Here is a 6,630-nt window from a genome sequence, read left to right as displayed (position 1 = left end):
TATCTCTCATCTCTCCTCTCTCCTCTTTTCTTTCTATTTATTCTCTTCTGTTTCTTTATTTGTTCCTATTTATTCTTCTTCCCTTTCTGTAAGTGTGAGTTAAGGAAAATTTCCCCACAATTTAGTACTCTTTCTCTTTCTCAATTCATTTATTGTTTATATTTTTTTATTTTTTGTTGTTATTCTTTGTTTCTTTATTTTTCTTGCAATTTTTTATATTTGATTTTATATTGTGAATAAAATGTTTACAAGTAGTAATGTAACTAACTACCATTGGTTTGCATCTCTGACAAAAAAAATTTTGGTTTGCATCTGACTTTTTAGGGTTGGAAGTCATGTGTATTTTTTTGTTACTAATACTTTAATTTACCTATATATCTTGTTGAAAAAAAAAATATCATTATCAATAATTGACCTATTTTTGTCAAATATGTGTGGGCTCCCACGAATATATGTGGACATATTCTTTAATATAATAAAACAATTCATAGGTGGGATCCCCAATAGATCTTATAAGGGCCCACACAATATGTACGGCAAAAAAACATTTGTGTTTCCCCAATCTAGACTTCCATTCTTCGACCCCTACCCCAATATTCAATCTTGGGTCCCCCTGCATTGAAATACAAATTGGGAATTTCAACATTATGGCTTTAGTCGTTGAGCGGTACTACTGAACAACATGAAAACACAAGTTGTGGGGTTTGAGGAGATGAAAGATCAATATCAAACTAACACATATTTCAGCCAAGTCTTAGAGAACTTGAAGGAACTATCCCACAGCAGAAAATTCCCCTACATTAACCAGGATGGTTATCTTATGGTCCCCAATTTTTATGACTAGGATGATGACGGAAAAAAAAAAAAGTTGAGATATTTATATTAAAAAGAGTTTCCTCATTTAAGTTGGTTAAAACTCATGCTGCCTTTATTAAGTGGGGTAAATTATGTCCAACCCACGAGTTAACAGTCTCAGTTAGTGCGCAGTTAAGTTCTAAAATGAAATAATCAAAATACCCTTCCAATGATAAATTACTAAAGTAACCTTGTGTTTCATCTCATACCCAACCCTTAAGTGGATGAAGGGATCTCCTTTCGCCTATCTTTTTTCTATAATTTACTGAAAACCACCCACTACCATTGGAAATCACCACACCCTCTCCCCCGGCCGACCACCCCAGCCTTCCCTACCAGAAATCACCCACCTTCCACCCCACCCCCTCCTATCAGCTTCGGTGTTGGTGTTGGATCAGACTTCACAAGCCGAACTAAAGCACTGTTAGCAAGGCTTTCATCGGAGAAAAATAGAAACCACAATAATCTGTCCGAAACTGATGAATAACAAATGAAATCCACCATTTTGCTAAAGAGGATAGCAAAATTCACCTTCCCATAGGAAAGAGGGATTGATAGCCTTGAACCCAACTTTCCTATTCTATTGATTTTACAGACCATGTTAGTAAAGAAATAAACCCAATTTACGCATCAACGTACCCAATTTTGAAGGTGGGTTATTTCCGGCAGGGGGAATTGGGAGCGTTGCTGCTGGATCATAGGAAGGGGTGTGGTAGGTTTTGACGGTAGTAGGTGGTGTCTGATAAGGTGTTGGGAGAAGATGGGTGAAAGAAAAAATCATTTTACCCACCTAAGGGTTGGGAATGGGATGAGGTATAAGGTTAGTTTAGTAATTTAACATCAAAATGGTATTTTGATTGTTTTATTGTTGAACTTAACTGGACATTTACTGAGATTGTTAACTTGCAGGTTAGACATAAATTATACTCACGGTACAAAGTGTTAGCGAAATATCACTCTGTCGCTAGGGGGCGACACGACTCCCCCCAGCGACACGATATATAACAAATATTGTCAACTATATATAGCTGAAAAATCGGCAATATATCGTGAAAAGTCGGTTTTTCGGCAGTATATCACCAAATTCACCATATTTAACAAAATTTCATTCGGTTTTTTACTAATTTTTGCCTAAGTGACATAAGACCTTTACAGGCTGCAGGGGCGCTGCCGCCACACCCTCAGGGCGGCCTTCCAGGACCCCCGCCCGCTTGTCGGAGAGCGGGACCCCGTGTTTGTCAACAACAAAATGTAAAGCATGAGTCATACTCAACATATTTATATAATAAATTGTAAACTTTAATACTTCTCTTCACCAATTGTGTATTTGTATTCTCTTTACATATTTACATTAGTTTATATGAATTTTTCAAACTTCTAGCTTTGTCTGCATATGGCCTAGCATGTGCCAATTAGAAATTTTAGATTAAGTGATGTTTTAGGCAAAATAATGTTCTCATTGTGTTTATTGGCCTCAAATTAGCTATACAGCAAAATTCATGTCAAAACGACCCTAAATACCCTCCGAAACCAATGGTCTAATTTTCATCGACACCCCTCCCAAAAGTCGCCGACATGTCGACAAAATGTCGCAGTATCAGTGGTGTTGCCAGTCACCGACACGACAACACTATCCGACATTTCGGACCTTGGTTATACAACTTAAGAGAGGCAACACAAATTTTGATCCAACTTAAGTAGAGCAACTATAAAGCACTCTATTAAACAATTAAATGTTTTTGTTTATAACCCATAAATAGACTTGTATGTTCAAAATTTGGTATCAAACATAATAAAAAAATTTAAAGTAAGACAAAAAAAAACATAAACAGAATGATACGAAGAGACACAATATATCAAATACGTTATGTCGATTCAAATTGAAATTTGTGGTCACATTAATTGATTTTTGTAATTTGCACTAATTCGTGCCATTTACGGACGAGGTTTTGTAGATACTTAGGACACTTAATATACTTGTAATATATAGAGCATACATTCATGCATGGTGCCTAAATTTGGTGTTCTCGAGCTGGTAATAAAAATTGTAACATTTATCACCAAAATAAATAAATAAAGACTTCAATAGCTTGTTTTCTATTTATTGTGTCGAAAGAGAATTACCAGTAGAAAAGAGAAAATCTTTCTCAAGGCTAAAAGAGGAGTGAACATAGACTTAGATCAAACCACTATAAAGTCTCACTTAGGAGCAGTTGCTATTTATACGGCGACATATTTTAATTTTGTCCGATGTGGATGTGGGACTAAAGTATGCATGGTAACTTAAATTATCCTGTATACATGAGATAACACAGAGCTTTGGATTAAAATCTTTCCATCCACAAGAGTCTCCAAATACAAGAATTCTAATATATACCCAAAAAATATAAATAAATAAATAAATGAGGAAATAAAGGTTTAACCTTTGAATTTTAAAATTATATTATAATATTTTTAAAAGCAAAATCCAACATTGTTATTCCTTGGTTGCATTGGATTTTTTGTTGGGGTAATTGTATTACAAATTCTTCAAACATACAAAAGTGAAATTGCAATACAATTGAGAGATGAAGATCTTTAGCAAATTTGAAGAGCTTGAAGTAGCAACCGAACGAACCACTGATTGATGAGGTTGAGTCACACCTTGATGCTGTCTTTAAGGTAATTGATGCACCCTACTACCAAGGGTTCTTCGCACCACCACCTCCAAGATAAAGCAACCTCCAACTAGAAGATGAGGTAATTCTTCTAGTCCCTTAAAGGAGCCAAAAGCTAGAGCACAACACTTAGACAACTCAAGAAAGAAATGAACTTTGTAAAACAAATAATGTGAGTGAGGAGAGTCACAATAGCACACAATATGCAAGGAAAGGTTGAGTTTATATTGGCCCAAACCACACCTCCCCACAAGGGGAGAATCCAGGGGCGGAACCAGGATTCAATATGGGGGGGGGCCGAAGATTGGATGTCCAGATTGGGAAAGCACCAATGGTTTTTCGCTACACATATTATATGGGTCCTTAAGACCCACTGAGGGTCCCACGTATGAATTATTTTATTATATTAAGGAATAAACTCACATATATTTTGTGGGACCCATAGAAATAGGTAAATTATTATGATTTTTTTTCAACAAGATGTAGATAAATTAAACCTTCAACCCCCAAAAAAAAAAAAAAAAAACATGGCTTCAACCCTAAAAATGTCAGATGCAAACCAAAAAAATTTTTAGGGTAAGAAATGCAACCAATGGTACTTAGTTACTTTACTAACTATAGACATTTTATTTATAATATAAAATCAAATAGCAAAAATTGTAGACAAAATAAAGAAACAAAGAATATAAAATTAAATAAAAATATATATATATATATATATATAAAAAAGAAACAATAAATAAATTGAGAAATAAAAAGAGTACTTAATTGTGGGGAAGATTTTTTTCTCAAATTTTCTTTAACCCACGCTTATAAAAAGGGAAGAATAAATAGGAAGAAAGAAACATAAGAGAATAAATAGGAAAAAAAGAGGAGAGAGGAGAGAGGAGATATGAGAGAATATAAGAATTGAAGAGTTAGTTTCTAATTATAAATGATATTTGAATATCTAATAAGATTTTTTTTTTCAAAAATTTCCTTTAATCCACGTTTATAGAAAGAGATGAGAATAAATAGGAAGAAAAGATGTGAGAGATAAGTGGGGAGAATAATTAGGAATTGAGGAATTAGTTTTTAACTAGAGATGACTTTTATACCCATTATTTTACATTTAAAGTTATTCTCAATATTTTGGGGGGGGGCCAAATAGTGACATTTCACATGTAACAAGAGAAAAAAGTGGAAAAATGAAGAAGATTAATATAAAAAATCCAAAATTTAAGGAAATTAATCAAAATTTTGAAAAATCCGGGGGGGGGGCCATGGCCCCCTCCAGCCCCTTAGTAGGTCCGCCCCTGGGAGAATCAATTCTCCACTAATGGAGAATCAATGGTTTGTCCCTCCTCCACTAATGTGAATAAACCCCCTTGACCTAACCTCCCCACTACTTGGGGAAGTAACTCTCATATTCACTTATTTGGAATGAATAGGCTTTAACCCATTCAAAGACCTTAACCCCCACTCATGAAAATGGCCATGAATGGTCATGAAGTTGAAATGAGAAATAAAGGTCAAGAGTTAGAATTTGAGTAATTCCACCATTCAAGTTAGCCCACCTCATCACCATGATCAAGACCTTTAAGACCCATGACCAATGTCATGAAGAGCCTCATAACCAAAGTCATGAAGGGCCTCCTTTAACCAAGGTCATGAAGGGCCTCCTTTACTCATGGTGCCTCATTACCACCCTTACCTCATGGTGCCTCATTACCACCCTTACCTCAAGGGTCCCACACACAAACAAAACAATTAAATAAAAGAAATGCAAAAACTAATTTTGAAACTTAATATATAGATAATATAGATTTTAACAAAAAACCTAACATTTTTATTTGTTGCAGCCACTGCCGGGAGACCTAAATGGATAGTTGAAATTTGCCTCTGAATTTGCATATGTATTAGTTTAAGGGTGTCCATATCTGGAAAATATCTGTATCCGTTCGCAAAGCAACCAGATTCGGATTTGAATAATTGCTTATTGGATCAAATAATATCCGGAGAGAGTAAAATATTTAACATTTTTTCTATCAAATTCTGAAACCAGTAATCGGTAATCGAAAATTAGAAATCGAAAATAAAAAAATAGAAAAAATGACGATCACCAATCAATAATTGGATAGTTTATCGAATCGGGTTATTATCGAATATCCGATAGAGTTCCGGATTCGAATTTGGATGCCTTCTCTAAATTTCTGCGGGAATCAGATAGCGGTTTTGCTAATCGGATTTGGATACTAGTGTATCCGAGCCGAATCCAATCCATTTACAGGTCTAGCTGCTAGTTGCTGGCAATGATGTTGATCGTGCCATGTCATCAAAATATGATCAAACAGTTGAGAATCAAATAGTGTGGGTTCACTTGTAAAAATTATTTTATATTTTTATATTTTAAGAATTTAAAGTTTCTTAATAAACAAAATCAACCCCTTATTTATCCGACTCCCAAATCTCAAGTATCTCATTCTTCATTCCCTTCTTTCTCTCTAAAAGCATCTCACTTCTCCTCTCCTTCCCAAACATACTTGTCTTCCACATTGTCCACACTGGAGATGGGTTCGTGCTTCTCTTCAGATCCTACAGATTGTTCTTCCGAACGCTCCACCGCCTCTGTCATCTCTGTAAAATGGTTGTATCTGCGAGTGAGTTTGGACTTTGGAGGTTCCTCTCATAGTGTTAGCTAGGAAGCCGTTTGTCTATAATTCTGGAATCTGTTCTTTTCCTTTTCCAGTTGTAGTTAGTACTTGCTCTCCTTCCGCAGAATTTAGGGAAGGGGGAAGAAAATGAAAAGCATTTTTTCACTCTGTAGAATCTTAGATTTTTGCGACTTCAGAGGATCCTATATTTTTGTTAGCTTGGAAGCTGTTTATCTATAATACAATAAACTCCACATTTCTCTCTCAATTACGACAAAACAAAATATTTCGGAGTCGGGTAAATAAAGGGCTGATTTTGTAAATTAAAAAACTTTAAATCCTTAAAATGTAAAAATATATATATTTTTTTTGTTGGATAACAAAGACATTTTTTTTCTTTTTCTTGAGTGAGGACAAAGACACTTTATATATAGAGAAATTAGGGATAGAGATATTACATATGCCGCTGGTAAATATTAAACCCA

Source organism: Hakea prostrata, chromosome 4, assembly GCF_041222555.1.
Source record: "Hakea prostrata isolate BN-2017 chromosome 4, UWA_Hpros_2, whole genome shotgun sequence".
Lineage (NCBI taxonomy): Eukaryota > Viridiplantae > Streptophyta > Magnoliopsida > Proteales > Proteaceae > Hakea > Hakea prostrata.
Note: the sequence above shows the minus strand (reverse complement) of the source record.